This window comes from Nuphar pumila, chromosome 3, assembly GCF_984573655.1.
Source record: "Nuphar pumila chromosome 3, dmNupPumi1.hap1.1, whole genome shotgun sequence".
NCBI classification, from domain to species: Eukaryota; Viridiplantae; Streptophyta; class Magnoliopsida; order Nymphaeales; family Nymphaeaceae; genus Nuphar; species Nuphar pumila.
This window is the reverse complement of record NC_143251.1, coordinates 145,790,061-145,803,763: the sequence shown is the minus strand read 5'-3', so window position 1 is coordinate 145,803,763 and position 13,703 is coordinate 145,790,061. Positions and strand designations below refer to the sequence as shown.

Sequence of the window (13,703 nt, the reverse complement as noted above, 5' to 3'; positions counted from 1 at the left end):
ACGTGTCAAACACTAGAGGCACAAGCACTTGATGAGATGGTTGACTCTCATTTCATTGCTAGTGATATATCCGAAAGAGAGGAATGAAAACCTCTCCAATACAAAACCCTTCCAAACCTTTTAAATCGAATGCCGTTGATTTTGAAACTTATAAAAACTTATCCATGCATCAGAATCAAATGCTTCAAGAACCCATTCTTATAAAAAACAAGCATATAGATCATACCTGTGCGGTCATAATTTTGAAAAGAATACCAAAAATCTATTAAAACGGCTATTGAGGAGGTTTGGGAGGGTTTTCCATTGGGGAGGCTTTCATTTCCCGCAGAAAGGCTAGTTAGTTTAACACAAGACTTTATCAATTAGAGTAAATCAGCTGCACCAAAAACTTGCAACGCAATTAATCATCGCTTGGTAGGTGTGGGTGTCCTCTTACTATAAATTCGAGTCGTGAGGTCTCGCTTCCACATTCTCGTCACCATTCCTTGTACAATGGCCACTATTTCATTATTTTTCCTTGTCGAAGTCTCCATCCTTTTCCCTCTTGTGCTGCCTCTGTCAGGCTCTCTGCATTCTAGTTGCACGCCAGCACCGCCCTTAATGGAGCTGCCCGTGTTTCCTAGCGATTTTCCATGGCTGCAATTCCCACTTAACCTGGAGCACCTTGAAGCAGACTTCTTCCTGTGGGGTGCTCTCGGGTACGGCCTGGATGAGATAGCACCCGAGTTGGTCATGGGGGGACCCCCTCCCATCGGAGCAAAGAAGGCCAACCTCAACCCTCTCATCAGGGACCTCATAGAACAGTTTGCCTATCAAGAAGTTGGCCACTTGAGGTCTCTCTCTCTCTCTCTCTCTCTCTCTCTCTAAAAAAAAAAACGAGAAGATAATGACATAAACAAAATGCTGATACGCAGCTTGCTAAGTGTTGTTATATTTGATTGTGCATCGATATTTCTTTCTTGAGCTTTGATATTCCCTCCTGATTTGTAGCCAGATTTTGTGAGCTGATACAGCCTATTGTATTTGAATTTGAATACTCCCCCTCAAGTTGGGCGTGTGGATCAAACACACCCAACTTGGTTTTGAGTGTAGAGAACACGTGTTTTTAGTGCCTTGGTGAATATATCAGCTAGTTGAGATGAAGTTGGGATGTAACTGGATGGAGCCATTTTGAATCTTGTCACGAATAAGACGACAATCAAACTCGATGTGCTTTGTTCATTCGTGAAAGACGGAATTATCAGTAATATGTAGGGCCGCTTGATTATCACAATATAATTGTATCGGCTGATTGTGATTGACACCAAGATCTGAAAGAAGATATTTCAACCAAGTAAGCCCACAACTGGTGGTAGCCATGGACCGATGTTCAGCTTCAGCTGAAAATTGGGATACCGTGGTCTGTTTCTTGGTTCGCCAAGACAAAAGACTTGTGCCGAGCATAGTACAAAATCCAATTGTGATCCGACGTGTCATTGGGCACACATCCCAATCTGAATCACAATAACCAACGAGTTGTAAAGAACTTGTGCAGGACATAAGGATGCCTTGACCTGGAGTATTCTTGAGATATCTAACGAGACAAAGAGCTGCGTCCATGTGTGGTTGTTGCGGTGTGCCCATGAATTGGTTGAGAGTGTAAACTGCATACATTATATCAGGTCTCGTTATTGTGAGATAAATAAGCTTTCCAATGAGCCTTCTATAAGTACTACCATCTTGAAGTTGATCCCCAATATCATTAGTGAGTTTGTGGAGAGGATCCATGGGAACAGAAGATGGTCGAGCACCCAGATATCCAACTTGATCAATAATATCAAGGGTATATTTGTGTTGAGATAAAAATATCCCTTTTTGTGACTGTGTTACTTCAATGCCAAGGAAATATTTGAGCACTCCAAGATCTTTAAGTTGAAAATGACTATTAATAGCAGCCTTGAGCACCTGAATGTAGTTGAGATCATTGTCGGCTAAGATAATGTCATCAACACACACACACACACACACATATATATATATATATATATATATATATATATATATATATATATATATATATATATATATATATATATATATATATATATATATATAAGACCAGAATATGTGAAGCACCTCTTTTGCAGGACTGGATAAATCCCAATTGGATCAAATAACATGATAATTTTGAGAACCAATTGCGGGATTTGTTTAAGCCGACTTTTTTGTACAAGATAATGAACAATAGCTATACAAATGATAATGCAAAGCCTAAAACAAAATTTTTGCATCGATATTTCTTCCTTGAGCTTTGATATTTCCTCCTGATTCGTAAGCAGATTTTGTGAGCTTATATAGCCTATTGTATTTGAATTTGAATACTCTCTCTCACACACACTTTTTGTCTTGATTTTTCAGGGCAATTAAGGCAACGGTTGGTGAGTTTCCTAGGCCACTGTTGGATTTGAGTGCCAAGAACTTTGCACAAATAATGAACCAGGCATTGGGGCGTGAACTGATGCCTCCATTTGATCCTTATGTCAATAGCATCAATTTCCTCTTGGCCGTTTATGCCATACCCTACGTGGGGCTAACCGGTTACGTGGGTATAAATTCCAACCTCAAGGGCTACTACTCCAAAAGGGTAAATACTAAACGAGAGAGAGAGAGAGAGAGAGAGAGAGAGAGATCATTAGCATAATTGACATGACATGCATGACCATGACGTACTTAATTTTGACTCCTCATGTTATGGTTTACAGCACTGCTCTACTTCTGATCCATTCAGTTCCAGTTTTGTTTTGTTTTTTTTATACTTCTTGGGCAATTTAGTGCCTATGTTTGGCATTTTGATGAGCCCCCTCCCCTATAAAGTGCAATTCTAGAATAGTTTGTGGAGGGGCAAGGGTCGGTTGTAACCTGGGGCATGGGGTCGTTTTGCCTCTAGCTTTTTTGAACCACACGGTTCAAATACATTACGTGAAGGGTGCAATTACCGACTAAAGAGATTAAGCATCATGGAAAACCTCTTTTTAACTGAGTTTGTATTCTGCTCCGAAGGGTTTTGGCGTAGTGGGTTGAGACCTAGGCTGCTAGGCAGGTGGCCTAGGTTCAAATCTCATGGGTGTCAGCATGGTGATTCCGTGGGATAGCCCACAGAGTTTTATGCTGCCAGGACAGCGACTCTAAGTACGGCAGCAAAGCCAGCGCGGCTAGGTCACTGATCATGTGGGTGGTTTCTTCGTGTATATATAAAAAAAACTCAGTTGTGTTATTTTTTAGCTTGTCTTTAGCTTCTTTTGCATTTGTTATCTACAATTATATTTACAATTTTTGAATGAGTGGTTCGTGGGTCTTAACCACTTTTATCTCGTAACCATCAAAACTTCAGAAAAGCATATTTGCAGGTAATTTTTGCTTTTAAATTGAACCAATAGATGTGCTTATCATTATTTATTCACTTAAAATCATTGAACAAATTTTCATTATAAATTTTTTAATGTGATATCAGTCTTTGATTTTTTAACGCTCTGAAAACACATCTGAACATGTTTTCTACTAATTAAGCAAGCTATAGGGAATACATCTATAAGTTGAGATTAAGCGAACAGCTACAAGTATGCTTTTTGAAATCGTTTTGAATTTATTCTAAAAGAAAAAAAGAAATCGTTTAGAATGGTTAAGAGATAATTACAACTGGTTAGGACCTAGCAATTACTCTTCCTTAAAAAAAAAAGGGATCTAGCAATTACTCTTCTAAAAAAGATTTCTAACTCTTCTCTTATGGCCTATCTGTTAAACCTTGTCACAGTTAGTGGCAGGGCTCTTAGGTGTAGAGTCTGGACAGGACGCTGTGGATCGAGGCTTGCTATACGAGAGGAAGCATGAGCTTGTTAAGCCCTACAACATCACAGTGGCGGAGTTCACCGACCGGATCTCCATCCTGAGGGACCGGATCGGCGGGTGCGGCATCAAAGATGAGGGCCTTGTTGTTCCACTTGATCTTGGTGCAGAGGGCAGGACTCACGGCAACGTCCTATCTGCTGACGTGAACTCGCTCTCCTACGCAAGGACTCCTGCAGAAATCCTGAGGATCGTGTATGGGACGGGCAGCGAGCATGTGCCCGGTGGATTCTTCCCTAAAGGTGGCAACGGCGAGATAGCACGGTCCTATCTGGAGTACCATTAGATTGTCATCATTGCCTGCATCCGTCTATTCTAGTATAACTGATGAATAATTGTTGGTTGTCGTGGTTCTAGCTGTGAACATGGTGTTTCTGTGTATGCGGGGGGGGGTGGAAAGAGAGAGAGAGAGAGAGAGCGGGCTGGGGGGTGGGGAGAAGGTAGACTAGTTTATTATATCATAGCTTATCTTTTGAAAGATTTTTTTTTTGTTTTATATCATAGCTTATCATGTCATCGCCTCTACCGTGTCAAAAAGGAAAATGAAAATTCTATGACGAAAATAAATGGGTTTTCTTATCTAAACTGTTGCATAAACAAGTTCCCACCTTGTAATCTCTCTCTTTCTCTAAAGATTTGATCTAGGTATATGCTATAAATCTCTTGCAAAATTCTTCTCGACATTTTCTGATGGCATAATCTATAGCACTTTAAACGAAGCAGAACCACATATTTCTGCTTTATATATGGCTTATACAATGTTTTTCATAGTCAAGGTATCAACCATCAACATTCATTTCTTGTGGGTACTTGCAGTTTGCACAGATAGCACCAACTAAAGCAACTTCAGCCTAATTAATGTATTGTATGCAGCATAAAGTCTTTGGTCCTACTCTTTTCACTGCATTGCAGATTTGTAAGATGAAGTAATTTCGGGAAAGGCCATGGCTTTTGCTCAGCTACGGATATGAGAGAAGAAATAGAATCCTTGCAAGTGGAAAAATTGATGTAGTGAGGTTAAACAACATCTGAAATAGCCAACTGTCACACATTTTTGGTGCGTGCTACCATTCAAGATTAATATAGACATCACAACTGTGCTACCATCAGACATGGTTTTACTCACTACAAGAATCATTGTCAATACGCGATAAAAGTTGTCGCTATTGCTCTCTTTGTTGCCGTTATAGGTCTTAACGGCAACAAAAAGTGGCCATCTAGTTTTGGCCTTTGTTGAGTAATAACGACGAAATTTATATGTTACTGTTAAAGGGTACACCCAATAGCGGCAACTTATCCTATAACGGCGACTTTCCTGTAACAGTGACTTTCCTATAACATCGACAATTAAGTCGCCATTATTTATCTATAGCGCAACATTTTTGTTGCCATTATTGGCCTAAAGCTGCGGAAAAAAAATTTGCTTGCTCCGCACCTAAATCCTAGCACTAACAATATATTACAATAAATGCGACTCAGCGGCTTCTTGAAGAGCGAGAACAACATGACTTTGGAAACACAAATCCATCTATATCAAAGCAGGTAATATGTTCCCCCCCCGAACAGGGCAGTTAGCTACATCTCATGATCGGGGGTCTCAAAGAGCACCACGTATGTAAGCATGTGTGTCTCGTATCCCCATGTTTGTCAGCATTAATTAGCGTTGGAGTTTGATAAGATTGCAAAGACTTAAGTACCCTCTCCTCCATTGGTGCAAAAAAAAATGACGGTTCTTGAAAATGAGTGGTTGTAAAGACTTAAGTGCCCCCAAGATGATTATTTAAGACCCAGTCTCTGCACTGCAAGATTATCCGAGAAAGAAATCTCCCCTAGAGGAGGCCATGAACATCAACCCTCTCACTCTCTCTCCCTTCTATTTCTGCTTCTGTGCACATCCATTAGAAGATCATACATTGCTCCATCAAGCACCGACTGACCTATACATTGACTCTTGTGAAGCTTGATTCAGAGTTTTTACCCTTACAGGAGGAGGGTTTGGGGGCTCCTCCCAGCGTGGGTATCATCATTCAACTAAATGAGTTGTAGATCCTGATTCAGAGTTTTTACCCTTACAAGAGAGGGGTAAAACCTCATCTCACTCTCTCTCCCTTCTCTCTCTACTTCTGTGCACATCCAACAAACGATCCAACATTTCTTCATCAAACACCGACTGACCTGCACACTAACTGTAGCATCGTTCAACTTGATGAGTTGTAGAACCTGATTTAGAGTTTTTGCCCTTACAGGAGGGGGGTTTGGGGGCTCCTCCCAGCGTGGGTAGCATCATTCAAATTGAAGAGTTGTGGAGTCTGATTCAAAGTTTTTATCCATTCATATTTTAAGGCATTAGATCTCATTTTTGAACATCCACGCATGTGCAGTTTGCTTTCATCATGTTCAGTTGCTTTCTAGATTATACTTTGAATTCTTGTGCATTTTAGATCTATCAATTTGTATGTAACCAGAGCTTATTTTAACTTGAATTTTTTACTGCAACTTCATGCATATGTCTTCATGCTTTCCACCAAAAATCAGATCATTCTGAGTTTGTTTGACTCACTTTAAAAATCGAGATTCAAAACCTGTTATTTTGCACCGTCAGGATTTTAGCAGAATCAGGACCAACTTGCGGAAGTGATTTCTCCCTAACCAGAGATGATCTTTCCGATCCGTAAAAAGGGTTGTTTTCTAAATTGAATCTAGTTTATTCATACCAAATTTCAGCGATTTCTATGGTGTTTTTGTACCAGTTTCGGGTCAAAAACCATAACCCTGTCACCCTATGTCATTTTAACGGCTCAGATTTTGATCCATATTGTTTGAATTTTATTTTTCTAATGGAAGATCATTTTTCAATTCTGTAAAACGGGTTTTCTTTGTTTATGTGTCTAGTTCATCCCTGTAAATTTTCAGAATTTTTCATGGTCAATTACTATTTTATTTTGATTAAATACTAGAACCTTGTATCCAGATTTTATAAATGTTCTCATTTTGGCCCCCATATCATGACTGTTGTAGCACTTCTTCAACAAATCGTTATTTGATTGACAATATTCTTCAGCAAATTATTGTTATGATTTTTTTGAGTCTCTAATGAGTCTCTACTATGATTTGTAGTATTTTTGGGTCTCCAACGAGCCTCACAATGATTTATAGTGTTGTTCAATCTTTTAACTATGATTTATAGTGTTTTGGGGTCTCCAACGAGCCCCACAATGATTTGTAGTGTTTTTCGGTCTTTTAACTATGATTTATAGTATTTTCGGGTCTCTAACGAGACCCACAGCGATTTATAGTGTTGTTGGACCTCGCTATAGCGATTTGTAGTGTTTATCGCTAAACACTACAGCGATTTGTGATACAAATCGCTATCCGAATCAGGACCAACTTGTCAGGGTCATATCTTCCTAACCAGAGATCGGATTTCAAATCCGTAAAAAGTGGTGTCTTCGTTATGAAGTCTAGTTTATTCCTGTAAATTTTCAGCGATTTCTATGGTCATTTAATACCCCATTTGAATATAAAACCAGACTCCTATCAGTCTGCCTTATTTGAGTGACATAGGTTTTTATTTCATTTTGTAAGAGTCATATCTCCCTAACGGAAGATCATTTTTCAAATCCGTAAAAAGGGTTTTCTTTCTCTATGTGTCTAGTTTATATCTGGAAAGTTTTATAACTTTTTATGCTCATTTGATATTTCGAACCTGTTAAAAATCGAGACATGTTATAAAATGTTATAAAACTTAAAAAGTTTGAAACTTCCTCGCTGTAGTGTTTAGCGATTTGTAGTGTTTCTCGCTAAAAATTGAGACACATAGAGGAAGTTTCAAACTTTTTAAGTTTTATAACATTTTATAACATGTCTCGGTTTTTAACAGGTTCAAAATATCAAATGAGCATAAAAAGTTATAAAACTTTTCAGATATAAACTAGACACATAGAGGAAGAAAACGCTTTTTACGGATTTGAAAAATGATCTTCCGTTAGGGAGATATGACTCTTACAAAATGAAATAAAAACCTATGTCACTCAAATAAGGCAGACTGATAGGAGTCTGGTTTTATATTCAAATGGGGTATTAAATGACCATAGAAATCATTGAAAATTTACAAGAATAAACTAGACTTCATAACGAAGACACCACTTTTTACGGATTTGAAATCCAATCTCTGGTTAGGGAGATATGACCCTGACAAGTTGGTCCTGATTCGGATAGCGATTTGTATCACAAATCGCTGTAGTGTTTAGCGAGAAACACTAAAAATCGCTATAGCGAGGTCCAACAACACTATAAATCGCTGTGGGTCTCGTTAGAGACCCAAAAACACTATAAATCATAGTTAAAAGACCGAAAAACACTACAAATCGTTGTGGGACTCGTTGGAGACCCCAAAGCACTATAAATCATAGTTAAAAGATTGAACAACACTATAAATCATTGTGAGGCTCGTTGGAGACCCAAAAATACTACAAATCATAGTAGAGACTCAAAAAATCATAACAATAATTTGCTGAAGAATATTGTCAATCAAATAACGATTTGTTGAAGAAGTGCTACAACAGTCATGATATGGGGGCCAAAATCAGAACATTTATAAAATCTGGATACAAGGTTCTGGTATTTAATCAAAATAAAATAGTAATTGACCATGAAATTTTTTTAAAATTTACAGAGATGAACTAGACACATAAAAGAAGAGAACCCGTTTTACAGAATAGAAAAATGATCTTCCATTAGGAAAATAAAATTCAAACAAAATGGATCAAAATCTGAGCCATTAAAATGACACAGGGTGACAGGGTTATGGTTTTTGACCCGAAACTGGTACGAAAACACCATAGAAATCGCTGAAATTTGGTATGAACAAACTAGATTCAATTTAGAAAACAACCCTTTTTACGGATTGGAAAGATCATCTCTGGTTAGGGAGAAATCACTTCCGCAAGTTGGTCCTGATTCTGCTAAAATCCTGACGGTGCAAATTAACAGGTTTTGAATCTTGATTTTTAAAGTGGGTCAAACAAACTCAGAATGATCTGATTTTTGGTGGAGAGCATGAAGACATATGCATAAAGTTGTAGTAAAAATTTTAGATTAAAATGAGCTCTGGTTACATACAAATCGATAGATCTAAAATGCATAAGAATTCAAAGTATAATCTAGAAAGCAACTGAACATGATGAAAGCAAACTGCACATGCGTGGATGTTCAAACATGAGATCTAATGCCTTAAAATATGAATGGGTAAAAACTTTGAATCAGACTCCACAACTCTTCAAGTTGAATGATGCTACCCACGTTGGGAGGAGCCCCCAGACCCTTCTCCTATAAGGGTAAAAACTCTGAATCAGGATCTACAACTCATTTAGTTGAATGATGCTACCCACGCTGGGATGAACCCCCGGACCCCCCTCCTGTAAGGGCAAAAACTCTAAATCAGGCATATAAGTAGAGAGAGAAGGGAGAGAGAGTGAGAGGGTTGGTGTTCATGGCCTTCTCCGGGAGGAACCCTTTACCTCCCTTGATTTCTTCTTTAGAGAGAGAGAGGGTTTTACAGTGTTTTACGAAGAAGGAAGAAGAAGAAGATGACGATGGAGCAATGTAGGATCGCCTGTTGGATGTGCACAGAAGTAGAGAGAGAAGAGAGAGAGTGTGAGAGGGTTGATGTTCATGGCCTTCTCCAGGAAGAACTCTTTGTTTCCCTTGATTTCTTCTCTAGAGAGAGAGAGGGTTTTACAGTGTTTTACGGAGAAAGAAGAAGAAGACATGTTTGTCCTTTTTTTGAACAGAAAAAGAAGAAGACTTTGAAGAGTCAACATCATCCTCGACTTTCTGGATGAAGGACATGTTTGTCCTTTTTTTGAACTGTTTGTTTTTTCTTTTTTGAATGAAGGGCATTTTTGTCATTTTCTCAAACCATCACTTTATGAGAAGAATAGCAAGAAAGGGTACTTAAGTCTTTGCAACAACACCAGAGTCTGATGCAAAGTTATGTCAACATACACAGGAATACGAGCCCCATGTGCTTGTATACGTGGTGCTCATTCAAAGCCCCGAACACAGACGTGGGATTCAGTGAATCATCGAGGGCGAACATACACCACCCTCTCCATCTATATTAACACAAGGGAGGGAAGAAAATCAGAGCTTCAATAATTTTAAATTGCTCAATAGACAAGTAGTTGCGCCGAGAAACGCAGAGCATAATGACCAAACCGTCTTTCAGGATGCATACATACCTAGAAATCTTGAGCAATCTCACACACAGGCCTCTGGAAAGGAAGCTTTCGGATCAGCAACTCAGTACTCTTCTGATACTTACGAGTTTATTTGAGAATACAAAACATAATAAGGTCAAGAGACAAACATACACAGAGAGAGAGAGAGAGAGAGTTTTGCACGAGTACATACCGAAGAGAGAATAGCTCCTGGATGATAACGATGGGGCTTCTTGATTCCACCAGTTGTTGGGGCAGACTTCCTCGCTGCCTGTCAATTGCTTCAACAATATAATAGCATTTGACATACCAAAAACTCACAAAAACTATGTATTTAAAAATGGTATCAAGCCAAAAGAATACAGAAAAAACCAATCTACTCGATAAAAAAAGAAGAAAAAGATTACCAACGGTTGTAAAAAGGAAAAAAAATGAAAGCATTCAACATCAATTCCACAGAAAAAATAAAGACAACAAGGATAGCTCTTATCATAAACCTCACACACAAACACTGAGAGAGAGAGAGAGAGATTACGGGTAGGGTTAGGGTTCCTCCCAGTTGCGGAGCCAGGGGTGGGCGGCCGCCCACCCTAAAATTTAAAACCGAGTTGACTTATGACTCGGGAAACCGAGTCGAATCGAGACTCGTGAAACCGAGTCGACCGAGACCCGGGCTCTCGATGAGTCTAGAGCCTGCCAAAAGGGGCGAGGGGTAAAACCCTTGCCAGTTTTCTAAAGCTCTGCCCCTCCGTTCCGGCGTTCTCCTTCTGTCACAGGCAAGGCGGCAACCCCATTCGTCGGCAACCCCTGTGCTCTGCAGTGCCGCCGGCCTCCCTTCGGTGAACCCGCGGTGGCGGTGCCCCCCTCCGAGCTTCTCTCTCTCTATTGCAATCTCCGGCAACGCGAGGCATCGGTGTTGCAGTCAGTCGGACCTTCGCCAATCTCCGACGACCACCGCTAGCAGTTTGAAGAAGACCCTCTTGTCTCCTAAATTTGAGGGTGGGTTTTGTTCATGTTCAGTGGATTTGGTGATACAGTATCCAGTTATCCATTCTACAGGAGCAATACAGGCCAACCCTTCAATTTGGTTCTTGGTCTTTTCTTTTTGGGGCACAACTGAACGTGGGTCTAGTTTCTTTCCTCCTTTTTGGGCGCAACCTCATTGGAAGAGTCAATCTTGCGATCCTTTCTTGGTCATCGTGCGTGCATAGGACTCTCTTTTTGTGCCTGCTGCTAAAACAAGGTATGGATGTCTATCAATGTAACGAAGGCAACAGATAGTGTATCTTTATCTACCAGATAGTTGGTGTGAGTGAATTTTTTGTTCTCGATTGTCTAGGATTCTTGTAGTGAGTAACTGTGGCCCATTGACAGATTTTAATAATTGGGCGTCTGTATTTTTTGTCTAACAGGCATTTTTATACTCTTTTTGCTTGAATTCTGCATATGGTGCATGTTGGTCATCATCGGTGTCATAAAAAATGTATTCATTTTTTAGCTTAAAGCTTTTTCTGGGTTCTAAGACCAATCTTGGTGGTCAGAGGCGGAGCTGGGGGGCGGGGGCAAAACAGTTATTTTTTTTTTTTTAAAGCCCAGTCCTAGCCCATCTCAGCCCTGACTGCCGAAAATAGTTTGATTTGTCCATATAAAATAGTTTTTTATTAATAATTGTAGCCATTTTTTATTTTATCTCAATTTTTTTTTTCGGTGGCACTGCCCCCGAACCCCCCAATATCACACCATTTTTTTTTTGCTACAGCCCTGTTTGCCCACCCCTCACATCAATCCTAGCTACGCCATTGGTTCCTCCCAACCTGAAAAGAAACTAACCAGGAGATGAACTAGGCGGAGAGAGGGAGACCGTAGCCATGAATAACAAGGACTGAAGAAAAACCAAAAAAACCGGAGCCAGACGCTATTTATACCCACGTGTTGTGGTGGAGGAAGGAAGGCGGTTTTGAGACTGCCAAAGAAGCATATAATCCGTCCTCTTTATGCTTCTTTACGATTGGTCCACTCTTTCGTGATGCGGATCGACACGCTATGCTTTCACATTTGTTTTAGCTTTAACTTATTTTTTGTTTAATTCATGTATTTGTGATGACGTAAGAATGAAAAAGGTACTATGCTACAACATATGATTTAGTGCAAAATATTTGATCTTATTAATGACAACATTCTGGTGTCACCGTTATTGATTTATGATGGCCACACTCAATGGTCGACGATATTTAAGATCGTTGTTATAGACTCTGAGTCTATAATGGTGATGTTTGTAACGCTGTTATTGCTTTTTTTTAACGGTGACTTGTTTTGTGTCGTTAAAGAGTCATAGTTTAAAAACACAGTTCTTTGTAGCCATTTATGTTGTCGTTAATGGATAGTTGACAAGAATATTTAACGGCCATTTATGTCACTGTTATAGAATAATGTATGCCTTTGCTATTGACCTTAATCCTTGTATATATATTTAATGACCACGCATGTCATCGTTAATAACACATCATTAACGACAACATACAAGGTCGACGTTATAGAGTAAAACCATGTCGTAATGTCGTTGTTATTGATCAATAATGACAACATTTAATGATCGAGCAATATTTAACCACATTTGCCGTCGTTAAAGACAATCTATAACGATGACATTTATTAATCATCGTTAGAGACATCGTTCATGACGATATATAAAGTCATCATTATAGATATATTTATAATGATGATATATAAAGTTGTCATTATTGCGACAATTCAACTCCATCAATAGTGGTGACTTTTTGTGTCGCCGTTAACGACTCGCTGCTATTGACCCATATTCTTTTAGTGACTTCAATGGACTGCACTCATGAATGTGTTGTTGGGCTCGCTATTACTTATCCCAACGGCATGGTGGATGCTTAGTAGTGACGAGCTCTTTTCTAAATCATCGATGTATAGTTTTCTAGAACCTTTGGTTCCCGAAGCATACATTGTGGTATGTGACACTCCCACTTAGAGGATTCCTTATGGGTTGGTTGGTTATTCATGACGTGGTTTTCAGTTGCTTTAGCATTCTTGATGTTTTATTTGGTTCTGGTTTAATTTTATCTTTATTTCTTATGCGTAGGCTTTTCAAATAAGGACCAAGAAGGGAATCATGGCAAGAAATATACAACATTGGCTCTGACCATTGGGTGATTGCATGTTCTCGATACAATGACCTGGTAACCTTTCATTTGCTCGATTCCCAATCAGAAAGACCTTATGGAAAGGTTTCTGATTCACAGACAAGCTAAAGATTTTCTAATATTACTGTGAGATGGTTTTGCCTTTAATCAATGGAACTGTGATGGAAATATCTTCATAAGGCAGCCAGTGTTTCACGATAAGCTTGACTTCTGGAAATTAGGAGAGAATCCTACAGATTTGTTAGAGTTGATTCTTAGCAATTCTTGTTAAGGCAGTTATTATATTTTTTTTCTTTCCTTATCGTATTATCCTCTTCTCCTGTATAAATATCTCATGTAAACAGTGAAGAGATATATAGAAAAGTGAGCCTCTGAGCTGCCTTCCACCAAGGATGTAGGTTGTATAGCCGAACCACGTTAATTCTCTATTATG

General features: G+C 39.2%; 1 pseudogene; it reads left to right on the top strand.

The window, feature by feature from the left end:
* Positions 1-492: 492 nt before the first annotated feature.
* Positions 493-4,168, top strand: LOC149844295 (ferritin-like catalase Nec2 pseudogene; annotated as a pseudogene).
* Positions 4,169-13,703: the final 9,535 nt, after the last annotated feature.